Here is a 14,337-nt window from a genome sequence, read left to right on the forward strand (position 1 = left end):
TACAAATGGACTTTGGGTGCCCATACCAAAATGAGAGATTCTGTCTCAACCTGATTCTTGGGGGAGGGCCTAGGCCCTGCCCTGAACAAAATGACAGACTATGAATATCCCCCATGGTGGGCCTCAACCTCCCTGGGGAATCGAATGAGGACTGGGGAAGTGGGGCTGTGAGGGTTGGTGGGAAAGCTTGGGAGGAGAGGAAGGAGAGGGAAAGGGAGCTGGGATTGACATGTGAAGCAACCTTTTCTGTAATTTAAATTTAAAAATAAAATAAACAAATAAATAAAAGAATGCATTCCTGGCCCTTCTTTTCTCATCTGTTCATCCGAGTGCCTATTGTGTAACCTTATTAATTCTCCCAGTTGTTCTTATGACTAGTCACGTTACTTGGACACCAAGAATCTCTTGGCAGTGCAGCCATGTGGAACCTGTCCAGCCTGATCAAACTAAGGGAGTCCTATTGTATCCTGATGCTCTCTCTTCCCTTTGTCCTATGCAGTGACCATCTGGGCCCACATGACATCTTCCTTCCAACAACATAGTTTCATGGACATCATCTCCTCTGATTCACTTTCCAAATATTGCCAGATCTTCAATTTCATCTTACTGTTACAATGTACAGAATGAACATTTCAGCTTTTTAATCTGGAGAGATGTGTGGTGTGTGTGTGTGTTGGAGGGATACCTCACATCTATTGCTAGTGGACAGTGGAAATAATTTTTTGTTCTTTAACTATTGTTTATTATTAATTTAGGATTAAATATTTCTTCCTTTCATTGGATAAGCTAAGGTATAGGCTAAATAACAAATGCGTGGGATATACCAGAACACTTTTCCTGGTCCAGCTACTTATACACAGTGGGTGCAGAGCTGCTATCCCAATTCACCAGTTTTCCCAGCACTGAATATCAAACTCAGTTCTCTGCATTGTAGACAGACATTCTACAGACAACAGTATGCATGTGCTAGTGGTGTGGATATGTGTGTGTTTTAAAGCTATTTTTGGAGGTGCCTTTCTCTTTTTGAAGAACAAATATGCATTCTGCTTCTCTTTTGTTAGGCAATTGTGACATCTGCTCTCAGAAGTAAAGAACTTAACTCCAGTCAAAAGGCAAATGTGTTCTCAAACTGTGAACCTCTAGGAAAGGTGAGCAGAGAAGAGTCACTTTTTCCTCTTGTGGAAAGTCCAGTTTACATCAGGTTGCGTTTTGTGTTGAAATATTGTGTACAGATAGATAGAAAGATAAATGGATAGATGATATATTGATAGATAGATAGATGATATGCATAGATTGATGATAGATATAGATGATCCACAGATTAATAAATGAAAGATATCAAAATAGGTGATAGATAGTAGATAAAAAACATAGATGATAGACAAGACAGATAAAATAGACAGTTGACAGAAATGCTTGATTGTTAGATATCTATATGATAGAGATGTATGATGGAAGATAGATAGATAGATAGCAGACAGATAGGTAATAGAGAGATACACAAATAAATAAACAGGTGATTAGATCTTTCATTTGTGATAATCTACAGAACTTTTCCTACTCTCCTAATCAGCACACAGAACATTCCAATGATCTGTTCCCTTGAATCTTTTCACAGTCCTCAGTTTCATCCAGGTCTAATAAAGTCACTGACCTTATTTCTATCACTGTAAATTAAACTTTATTCCAGTTTCAAGCAAAAGAAATAATACAGAATATGTACCCTGTGCCAATCACCTGTTTCGCAGTATAATGTTGGGGTACTATATATATTAATTGCTGCATAACTCATCACTACAAACTTCTGTAGCAGTGTATTGGTCAGCTTTTTGTTACAGTAACAAATAACTGAGATAATCACGCTGTTTTAGGGAGAGGAGTGACTAACTTTGAATCTGTTTTGGAGATTTCAGTCCCTGAGTGGCTGGCCTTATTGATATTAGATCTGAGGCACTACATCATAATGAAAGTGTGTGGTGTATGTGGGAAAACCAGTAACTTCCTGTGGAAAAGAAAGAGTGCAGAGTGCCACAGACCTGCCTTCTTGCAACTTAAGGTATTTTCTTTATCTAGTTATGTGGGTAGATATTTGTTTTGCTGATTTTTGGATCTTCTTTGCAGCTCTCTGTCACTCTCCATGTTATAATTGCTCTAATTGTGTCTCTTAGGTTTTGAAGTTTTACATTTCTTGTCATTCCTCTCAGCTAAGTCTGATTTCCTGCTCAACCATTGGTTCAGAATACACTGTTTACTTTCCACATGAATGCAGATTTTCATAACATGATGAGAAAAGATATTTGTTATAATTTCAGTGTTTTCAAAGTTTTTGGAATTTGTCTTGGGGATGGGCATGTGCATCCAGGGAATGAATATTCTATTGCAATTGGATTGATTTTCTGATAGAGCTCCAGTATACAGTCTCTCATCATCATCATCATCATCATCATCATCATCATCAAACATCTCTTCCACTAAGAATTCACAGAGATAGTGGATTTGTGCATTAAGTACATATAGTTGGATCTTGCTTTTGTTTTATTTGTTCTCTCAAACATCATTTTCTTCTGATTAGGAATATTTGTACTCACAAGTAATTACTAATAGAAATGGACTTATGGCCATGTTTTGCTAGACTTTATTCTGATTTTTGCTTTATGCTGACTTTTGTAGAAAATTATTTGAGTTATTTTTAGTTTACATGGATGTATGTGTATGCATGTGCCTGCTTGCCTATATGTGACCTGGGTGCATGTAGTAGGCACACACACTAAAGGAGGGTGTCGGAAACCCTGGAACTGGAGTTACAGATGGTTGTGAACTACCATGTAGGCACTGGGAACTAAACCTCGGTCCTCTACAAGAGAAATAAGTGCTTTTAACCAATGAGATATCTCTTGAGTCCTGTGGTAAAATATTGTTATTTCCTTATTTTCTTTGTGATTTGCATGTACAATATATTATTCTAATTTAAGCTGAAGTGAACTTCAAATTTCTATCTTCTACTCACTGTATGTAACCAGAGTCACATGCCATATCTTCATTCATTGAACACTCATTACTAGAGATTAATAATAATTTTATACATTTATTTTAAAAACTATAAACAAAACAAATGGGTTAGAGTTTAGTAATATAATTATCTTTATATAGCTATCCATATATTCATCTTTGCTGAAGAATTTTGTGTTTGTATATGAGCAATTTCTGGTGTCTTTATATCACTTTATAATTGCTTATAAGGCAAGGAATAAATGTTATAAGCATTTGTTTATCCAGGAAATTCTCTCTCATTTTTGTAAGACAGTTTTTTCACCAATATAGAATTTTCAGTTGTCAATTTTATTATTTTAGCTCTTAAATACATTTCAATTCTTCTTTGGCCTATTAAGTTCTGCTACAGAAAATAGTTATCTCACTGAGAAGCCTGAGTGTACCATGAGTGAATTTTTTTCTTAAATTAGAAACAATCTTATTTTATTTATCAATTCCAGTATCCTTAGTGTGTGAGTGGCTTTTATCTTGATGATTTCAGCATTCTCTGCTTGTCTCTTGATGGTGTCATTCATTATATCATGTCTACACGTGGTTCTGTGTTTTTATGCTATTTTGACTATGTGAAGCTTTGCAACTGTTTAACCATGTCTTTTCTCAGATTTGAGGAGTTGCTGACTAGTGTTTCCACAAAGAAGTGCTCCAAGACTTCCCAGCTTTCTTCTGAAACACCCATCTCATGTAAGTTGGTATTTCCAATGCTGTCTCACCACTCTGTTTCAAGTCTCCCCTTTTATATTATTGGTTAGACTTCTAGAGTATGGACAAAGAGACACCTAAGTTTAACTTATGTCCTCTTGACACACATTGCTTCAAACCTAACAAACAGCTCAAGAGGCTGGGCCTAGAGTATCACAAGCTGTGGCTACATACTCACTACCGGTCAACCCAGGACTTCATAGCAAGACTCCATGACAAAAACACAATCAAAATAAACAGAAAAGGGAAAGACAAAACAAATTCATGAGCAATACAATTTCACCCATGAAATATATTATTTTTGTTATTATCCTAATAAACCTTTCTGTTCTTAGTTTTATTTACTTATTATTTGTGTGCATGCCTGTGTGTGTGTGTGTGTGTGTGTGTGTGTGTGTGTGTGTGTCTGTATATAGGTCTAAGAGTGGTCCAGGAGACCAGAAAAAGAGTTGTAGGAATCCCCAGAGCTGAAATTAGCTACAGATAGTTGTGAGTAATATGACATGTATGCTGTAAAATGAGCTTGAATCATTTTAAAGAGCAACATACTCTCTCTCTTACCTACTGAACCATCTCTCCAGTCCCACATTCTCATTTTTAAACACAAGGAAGCTTGTTAAGTCTGTCAAGATTTATAAACATGTAGTCTTGCTATGAAGTCCTGGGTTGAAACACCATGACTTTGATCCTCCCTAAGGCTAGATGCTTCTTCCTGCTCCCTGCAGTGTCTCCCCCAATTCTGGGGCTGGAGATTAAACCACCAGCCTGGAGGGTGGGAAGTCTGGAAAGAATTGTATGTAGATGGATGGCAGAAGTCCTTAAAAAGGGAAGTTTTTCTTGAGGGGCTCCTCCTAAGCTGACTTGGGAAGCATAAAGTTTTCTTAAAGCAACCAACTGGTTTCTGTGTCATCTATCCCGACCACCTCGCTACATTCTTGGATGCAGGCTGCACAGCAGGTGCGACAATTGGAGGATCCCACCGAGATTTTGAAAGCAAGGTAAGTGAGCAGGTTCATCTCTTTTTCTGGCCAGGGACAGATTGGGGAAAAAAGAAAAGAAACCATGGGGAAAAGTTCTGGGAAGCTTGAATTACAGTATCAAGTTAAAAAGTTATTTGAAGGACATGGGACTACAGTAAAGTCTAAAACCTTGGAAGGCTTTTTAAAATGGATTGAACATGCGAGTCCATGGTTCATTACTGGGGGAGGCTTAAATGTCCCAGACTGGAAGGATGTTCGCTATGATCTTTAGAGTCGGGTGTTGGTGGCATATACCTTTAATCCCAACACTTGAGAGACAGAGGTAGGTAGGATGGAGGCCATCCTTGTCTATAGAGCGAGTTCCAGGACAGCCTCCAAAAGGATAGAGAGAAACCCAGTCAAAAAAAAAAGAGGGTAAAATAAGAAATAAAATAAAAAATCTCCAGTCTTTCACCTGATCCACTGAGGTCAGGAAAGTAAAGAAAAACTCAGAGATCTAAAAGGATAGCCAACAAGTAAGGCTATAAGTATGTATTAAAAAGGGGGTACCAAGCTAGGGGTACCAGATTAAATGTCTAGGCCCTTGCCTGGCAAAGGTCAGGAAAGAAAGGGAACCTAAGATAAGAAGTTACCCTCAGTTGGAGGGTGGATTGGAGGATCATCCTCAATGGGAGGATAGATTAAAGATGGGTAAATTTAAAAAATTGGTAAAGTTAATAAATGAGGTATTAGTATTCAGTAAAAAAAAGACAAAGGTATATAAAATAAAAAATCTTTACATTTATATGGGGTAGGTTATTGATACAAGTTTAAGGTCAATTAAAAAATTGGTAACAGTTAATAAATGAGGTATTTGTATTCAATAAAGAAAAAGGCAAAGGTATATAAAATAAAAATGTTTGGTTACATTTGTATGGGGTAGGTTATTGATACAAATTTAAGGTCAATATTGTGAGTCATCTCTAAAAACTTTTGACAAAAGCCTGGCCTTTCCACTTTGCATCTACAGAATTACAAGGAGTGGGTATGGCTGTAGCCCCTAATTGTAGCTCAAAACTTCTCTAATGAAGAAATGATGAGGGACATACAGGACTTTTTCAACCTTTTGTTTTAATTCAAAGATTGACTGCAGTTGTTCTGTTAAAGAAGTTTCAGTTCAACAAACTAATCATAACCTAGGCAAAAGGAGAGATATGTATGCATGGTCTGTGTGTATGGACGTGGCCACATCAGTATGTATGAAGTGTGAAATGTAAATGCGTGAATGTTGACAAAAGCAACTGTTCTAATTGCCTTGGATATGATTAAAGGGATACTTAAATCCCTTCAAACAGTCAAAAACTACCTAAATTGATTTAGATATAGCCAAAAGAAACATCCAGTCAGTCGGTTAATATTTTAACAAAAAATTCAAGTTAAGCCCTCAGAGCCAGTCAAAACAAAAAAGAGAGAGAGAGAGAGAGAGAGAGAGAGAGAGAGAGAGAGAGGTTTTTTTTCAGGGAACTGCCCTGCTGCTTTGGCAGGCCCCACCCCCAAAGGTGTCTGTATAGATGCAAATTAGACCTGGTCAGCTCAGATGCAAAAGAGGCCTTATCAGCTAGTGAGAGCTACTGGTTAGAAAAAAAAGGGACTATTTGGGACATAGTATAGTTTACAATCCTTAAATGATTCTCAAAGGTACTTAATGGTTATGTCCTTTTAAAGGACATCTACTAATAATTTAAATAGTGATCCCAATTCACCTAGATAGTTGACTAAGGAGGGTAGACAAATCCTTCTACTGTTATGGTCCAATTTCAACAGTTCATACGAAATTTAAAAATAAAAAAAGGGGGGGTAATGTACCCAGTCCCTACATGATTCATTGAATAATCCACTCCTCATTTAAATTTTTTTAAATGTAAATGCCAGTGAGCAATCTGCTTCAGACAGATTCAGGCATAATGAAACTTGAACAACTAGTACTCAGGTCAAATGAAAACATCCATACACTAGACAGTGGAAAAGACCCTAATTTGGGGTCGAGGGCATGTTTGTGTTTTCTTACAGGAAAAGAATAAAGCTTCAGTAGCTGTCACAACATTTGGTGAGATGCATAGAGCAGAGAAAACTGGACCTGAGACCATGGGAGCCTGCCCAAGCCAGTTTGAGATCGCCTAAATCGGTGTTCCTGACCCTTGATGTCATCAAATCTACAGCCCAAGAAAGAAATAAAACAGTCAGTTCGAGATTTCCAGTTTCTCATCAGGCCTGCTACATCAACCTCCTGGACCCATGAGTTGTCATCCCAAAGTCAACAAAACTGGAAGATTAACAGTTTGCCTTTGACACACCTTAAAACAACAGAATTCATTTTGCCAGCTTTTCCCTTTGGGGGAAAAAAAGGACCCATTTAAAACATTTGGACATTGGTATGGACTGTGATGAGTGGCAAAAGCCTCTTTTCAGTATTTGAACAGGACATGGTCACTTGAAATATCAGACTTGGTAGTTCCTGTTTCTGGAATCGTGCCTAGGCCAGTGTATTTTTCTGGAGAAATGCAATTTGTCCTAATGCGACAAAAAGACTTTGACTCAAGTTACATATTCAGCTAATACTACTAACATTAAATCAACAAAGTACATCACCACAGAAACAAATTGGTACTCTGTAAATAGTGCAACAAGCCTCTTGTTCATATTTTTTATAATGCTACATGTGTAACATCAATGATTGTACCTAATGTATCTGTGCAAGTGCACTCTCTAATGCTTTCCTAAGTAGATCTTAAAATGATTGTAAACTTTATCACTGTTTTGATCTTCAAATTGTAACTATAAATCACCCTTGTAACAAAGAAAGGCTGGTGGTAAAATGCTACAGCCCAGATCGGGGGATGGGCAGATGACAGAGAGGTGCTATGTCAGTGGGGGTCCTAGGAATGGTAACAGTGGCAGTAGGCATTCTGGCTTCATGCTGAGTTCAAAGTGCCTTAGCCCATGGCAATCCGAATAGCCATAAAGCCTTATTACAGATGATTCTAAGGTTGGGTGGGGCCACTCTGTTGACGGACAACCTGTGGGGAAGACCCCTCCCACCTAAGACAGGGGTTCAAGGTCCTCCCTCCGAGGATGAGAAACGGAGGGTGACCCTACTTGAACTAAGCCAGGAGTGCCTCATTTAAAAATAAAAAGGGGTGAATTGTGGGGACAACTGACCTTGAGCAGAAACCCACTTCCCCTTCGGCCTGGGAGCAGGCAGCTGTGAGATAATGTTTACTGAAAACAATTCAGTGCTATAAAGCTCTTGATAGGGCTCAGATAAGGGCTTGCTCACTGAAACACCATGACTTTGATCCCCCCCCTAAGGCTAGATGCTTCTTCCTGCTCCCTGCAGTGTCTCCCCGATTCTGGGGCCAGAGATTAAACCACCAGCCAGGAGGGTGAGAAGCCTGGAAAGAATTGTATGTAGATGGATGGCAGAAGTCCTTAAAAAGGGAAGCGTTTTTTTTCTTAGGGGGCTCTTCCTAAGCTGACCTGGGAAGCATAAAGTTTTCTTAAAGCAACCGACCGGTCTCTGTGTCATCTATCCCGACCACCTCGCTACATTCTCAGATGCAGGCTGCACAGCAGGTGCTACACAAGAGCTCTCCCTTGTTCAGATCAGCTGTTTCTGTGGGTTAAACAAGCCCAGCCTTGACTCCTATGCTAATTAATCCACCCTCTCTGTCACTGGCTTCCTTGAATTTAGTTCAGGGTTTAGCTGTCTGCCTCTGCTTGCATCAGTCATTGGTTGAAGGTTTTGTTTCCCAGACTCTCTGGCAGTGGGACTGTACCCTAAGCCATGTCTAAAATTCATATATGAGAGAGCGCATACCATGTTTGTCTTTTTGTGACTGGGTTACCTCACTCAGGATTGTTTCTTCTAGTGCCGTCCATTTGCCTGCAAATTTCAAGATTCTATTGTTTTTTCTGCTAAGTAGTACTCCATTGTGTAAATGTACCACATTTTCTGTATCCACTCTTCAGTTGAGGGGCACCTAGGTTTTTTTCCAGGTTCTGGTTATTACAAATAATCCTGCTATGAACATGGTGGAACAGATGTCCTCGGGTATATACTTAAATGGAGTTGCTCGGTCTTCTGGTAGGCTGATTCTCATTTTCCTGAGGAATCTCCATACTGATTTCCAAAGAGGCTGTACGAGTTGGAACTCCCACCAGGAGTGGAGGAGTGTTCCCCTTTCTCCACATCCTCTCCAGCATAAACTGTCATTGGTGTTTTTTATTTTAGCCATTCTGACAGGAGTAAGATGGTATCTCAGTGTAGTTTGATTTGCATTTTCCTGATGGCTAGGGATAATGAGCACTTTCTTAAGTGTCTCTCAGTCATTTTAGACACCTCTGTTGAGAATTCTCTATTTAGTTCTATAGTCATTCTTACACACATTTTGACCATACACTAAGAGGATTCAAGGGAAACAGGCTACTTGTTCTTTCAACAACACTGTAGGAAAGCTGGCTGAGTTTGTGGAAAAAATGAACATTGGGCTTTACCTGATACAACACATGGATATTTATTTGAAATATTTCATAGACATCAGTATAAAAAGAAAAGAATGTGGTTTCTGAAAGAAAGAGCAACAGAAACTCTTTCCATTGAAGGAAGCACAGCTGATCTTGTTCAGGACAAACACACACAGATAGGGGGAATGGCAAATCAGATTTCAGCAATGTAAAAGTCTGTGAACCATGGAAATATGGCCTTAAGGAAATGGAAAAGCTAGTTATGCACATGTACGTGATTTGTCTGAAGTTTTGGAGATCTGTATTGGAGGCAAAGGACATGAGTCTAGAACAGTTGTCAACAAAGGGCCAATCCGAAATCAATTCACAGGTGGGTGGGAAGGAATGCCATGATAAAATACACTGTCTACAGAAGAATAGACAAAGAAAAAACCATCCCCATGCCTCTCCTCTCTCTCTCTCTCTCTCTCTCTCTCTCTCTCTCTCTCTCTCTCTCTCTCTCTCTCTTGTCTTGCTCCCTTCGCCCCACTTAAAAAGCCTTTTTCTTTTTACTTTATGAGGAAGCATTTTGCCTGCATGCATGTTGGTGCACCACATGTGTATCTGGTTTCCTACTGCCCACAGTGGCCATAAGAGGGCCTCAGACCTCCTGGAGCTGGCATTACTGGACAGTTGGAAGCCACTATGTGGATGCTGGGAACCTAACCTGGGCCCTCTACGAAAGCTGAAAGTAGTTTTTATCGGTTGCCTGTCTCTCCATCCACCCCACCTCCACACACCCCTTTCTTTTTGAAACAGTTTTCAGAGTATCCTGGAACATTTTATGTAGCCTAGGGTGGTTTTGAACCCATAATCCTCATATCTTGTCCTTATCCAGAACTGTTTGGCTTCAGCCTGAAGCTGGAAGAGCATGCACAATAAACTGGATTGCTTTTCCCTTGAGTGATATCTGGGAGAAGAAAGTGAAGAGACCTGATTAATTTCTGGTTAGACTAACTTTAGTTCTCAGAGGCAATAACAGTGCCACATAGACAGTGATTACCCTGATGAGTGAATCATGAAATCCCATGAAGTGCAAATCCCCCTTTCATGGCTCAGCAGATTTTCTTGCACCTGTCTGACTTCATTCATTATCCCATGGCTTATTTATAGTCCATCATTTTATTTGTCCTCTCTATGGTTCCTTTATTTGTTTGTTGGACATTCTGAGATTTGTCTCAAGCTTATAGTCTCAGCTGTTTGGGGGCTGTGGTGGGAGGATGTGAATAGTGTAGATCACAAAACACCCCTCCTCTCTCTGTGAAGACAAACTGGAACTGTTCCAAATTCCTCTCATTTGTTAGGCCCCACTCAGATTGCAGAGATCATTTACTGAACATGGGCAATATTGCATGTCTGAATTTATTGTTCAGTTTCATACCATGGCACATCCTTCACAAGAAATATGCAGCTATGCACACCAGGCTTCTGTGAAATCAGAGCACATTAAACAAATACAAATGGAGAACTTTATGGATGGAAAAAGAAAAGGCCCATGAGTTTCAAGGCCTAAAGAAAGGTTATGAAGCTCCCCAAGATAAGATTCTTGGTGAGGGTGCTGATGCTGACCCACAAGCTCAGTCTGTATATTATGAACATACCTTGTGTTTATTTCATACAGCAGCTCTGAGTGCTTTGAATAAGGTTCATGAACCAGGAAAGAAAATAGAACCTTATACCAAGTCAATTGATCTCATTGGTGCTAGAAAATTCATCTTGCTAAACCCAGAGTCTATAAGAGTTAACGCTAGCCATTTATTACTTCCCTCTCCTATGGCCTGATGACAAACGTTCTGCTTTCCTAGTTATATATGTCACTTCTCAGGGACCTCATAAGTAGAAGCATATTTTGCCATTCTTTCTGTTTCATTATATGTTTGAATAAATTATTAGTTTTAAATGAAAATGCCTGCACTAGGAAGATGGCTCAGTGGTTAGAAGCACATACTGCCCTCCCAAAGGACCTGAGTTTGTTCCCAGAATCTATCTCAGTCCACTCACAATCACCTGTATATCCACTTCCATAAGGTCCAAGAGCTTTGGTCTCTGTGGAGGGCACCAGCACTCATATGCACAAATACACACACACACACACACACACACACACACACACACACACACACCATGGGGGTGGGACTTTAAATTAAAACAAATATTTTTCAAAATGAAGGTTTCTGTGAATTACAATAGAATGAAAGTCTTCCTTGGTTGCACTAAGGTGTAAACCAGTCTTAACTTCTGAGCCAAAGTAGGGGAATGTGTAAGGGCTGGTGTCCTGATTAGTCACACATGCAGTTACTACAGTTACTTTTCTCATAATTGTGAAAAAACGACTCCACAGAAGTAGCTTAAAGGAGGAAAGACATTTGGACTTTGAGGAAATAAAAGAGTCTCATGGCAGAGGATGGCATGGCACTGCAGCTCTACCTCTCATGTTTTGGCAGATCAGGAAGCATTAGGCTGAACTTGAAATTAGACTTCAAAGGCTGGCCTTCAGCAACCATCTCTATAACCCCAAGCCCACAACCTCCAACTAGTGTCACTCCAGGGAGACCAAACACATGAGCCTGTGAGTCACAACTAGTTGGGTGTGGGTCTATCCTGCCCACAACACAATTCTGTTCTTAACAATAAGGATACTGAGTTGTTTCCCTTTTCACCCAAAAAGCCAAACATGGCTGTGCACAAGAAATGTTTTGAAACAACCGTTGATACATGTTGTATAAATTGGGCAAGCTCAACTAGGGTGACCCCAAAGGATTGAAGATGGTACAGGGTGCCAAGAATTCAGCTTTTGGTCAGCATAAGCACCATCACCAAGAATCTTATCTTGGGGAGTTTCTTTAGGCCTTGAAACTCATTGGCCTTTTCTTCTTCCCTCCATAAAGCTCTCCATTGTATTTGAGATGAATTTTCTAGCGCCACTGAGATCAATTGACTTCAATCCTTTGGGGTCACCCTATTTGAGCTTGTCCAAGAATTCAGTAACTACCTGACATAAAGGGAGTGAATACCATAAGAAACAATGGCTTGTTTGATTCCCTTGAGATCCTTCATCTGTATCGGTTCCCACTGGTAAGCAACAAAACCATTTGGATGCTTCTTCATTGCTGGTTTTTCAATCATAGATACTTGGAAGACCATGGGAGATGACATAACAACCTTAGGAAGGTCTTTCTGGTATCTAAGGGGTATAGGTAAACCTGTATCATAATCTGTTGCTAGTACTTTTGATTCTGATGTATTAGATTGGAAATCATTTAAGACCTGAAGCCTATTGACCATTGTTTCTCTGAGTGCTTGTACTTCCTGGGTCAAATTTTTTCTAAGGACTTCATAGAGTCTGTCAGTTTATTGCAGTTTCTTGGATTCATCATTTATATGTGATTCCAAGCATTTACTATTCTCATCCTTGGATATTATCTGAACTATAATGATGATACTGGTGATGGTGATGATGGTGATGCTGATTTACCCAAGTGGCCCTGATTTGTTCAGAATTTTGGTCTCTTGTGTTCTAATTGAAAAGAAGTCTAGTCTAAGAGAGTAGTCTAAGTAGAGTTTAATAAAGAAAAGACGTAGGAGGATCCCCGAACAATGGCATCCCCTGTCTCTATTGAACAGCACAGCAAATATGGTAATGAAAAGGAATGAGGAACTTTCATCCTGGGCTTCTACTGTGGTCTCAAAGAACAGAAAGTGGTTTTTGTGGCCTTGCTGCTTCAGAACACAACACAAAGATATAACTAAGTGTTATCACACCAAATTTATACATGGTTTCCAGCTGGCATTGCTTTCTGTGCCTTGCTGCTTCTCACAGTCTTGTACCGGCTCAACACCCCCAACACACACACACACACACACACACACACACACACACACACACATTTTCTGACTCAGGTGCATGAATTGGTAACAAAGGTAAATATGGATCATGGTACATGTGAGGCTGTGTGCAGGAGTTAGTTACACTGGAAGTCCAAAGTAGAGTTAGATTGACTGTAATATTTTTCTCAGAGGCCAGTCAGTCCTGAACAGGTAGATGTGCAGTATGTAAACAGAGAGTTTACCCTCACTTAGAGGCCTCACTTCCTGAGTGCTGTGTTCTCTCTGAGCTCCTCACACCATCCTTTCACCAGGCTGTGGGGTCTCCTAAGGCGATCATTGCCTTTCAGGTTCTGCCTTCATTGCAGAGACCACCAGAAACACACCACAGAGAAACAGGAGTAGCTCAGTTTGATGGTGCTGTGGTTTGGATTCAAATGTTCCCTAAAAGTTCATGTACAGTATTCACAGTTGGGGCTTAGAAGGTGCTTTCATCAATACACTGACAAGTCATAATTTGATGCAGTATTGGAAAGTGATGGGAAGTGTAGGAAGTAAGACCCAGTGGAGGTAACGGTTACAGAGTCACAGTCTTTAGAGGATTTGTCTTGTCTGCATCCTCTTTTTGGTCTGCTTCTTGGCACCATGCTCTCTATCATGATGCCATAAAACATGAGCTGAAGCCTCTGAAACCATGAGCAAAAATAACCGTTTCCTCTCTTACTCCTTTCTTACAGATATTTTTAGCACAGTAATGGAAACTGACCAACACAATGGACAAAAGAGGCCTTAGTGTGGCATCGACTTAGGTGTTGCTGAGGCAGGTTTGAGAAGTCAGGGCTCTAGGGAGGATGCTTCCAGGTGTGGTGATACATCTATTTCCCCAGTTCCATGCCAGTTTTTTTTTAACCTGGGAGTGCTCTCTGCTTGCAGCCTCACATTTCAAAAGATCCTCTACCTTCCAGAAGGGCAATGTTTATAATCTGAGGTGGACCCAGTCTTAGGAAATTGTTACTAAATGTTTTTGAAACATTAATCATTATCTAGATCATCAGGGTGCCCAAAGATCCTTGGAATAGGGGTCACCAATTGTGTATAGTTATTGCCAGATTCAAATAGTTCATAAGTCTGCCACAGGACCTCCCACCTCCTGGGGTGTCCCTCCCCTAATCCAAATATTTATTAATTTTATGCATTACACATGAGCAATGGCCATTGATATTTAAAGGGCTTGGGAATG

General features: G+C 39.9%; 1 long non-coding RNA gene across 1 annotated transcript; it reads left to right on the forward strand.

Moving 5' to 3' along the window:
* The first annotated feature begins 992 nt into the window (after positions 1-992).
* LOC121137954 lies at positions 993-4,743 on the forward strand. Its single transcript, XR_005875210.1, has 4 exons — positions 993-1,148; positions 1,907-2,056; positions 3,653-3,732; positions 4,696-4,743. It is a non-coding gene; the product is annotated as an uncharacterized LOC121137954 (long non-coding RNA).
* Positions 4,744-14,337: the final 9,594 nt, after the last annotated feature.

This window comes from Mesocricetus auratus, unplaced genomic scaffold (assembly GCF_017639785.1).
Source record: "Mesocricetus auratus isolate SY011 unplaced genomic scaffold, BCM_Maur_2.0 contig_8436_pilon_obj, whole genome shotgun sequence".
NCBI lineage: Eukaryota > Metazoa > Chordata > Mammalia > Rodentia > Cricetidae > Mesocricetus > Mesocricetus auratus.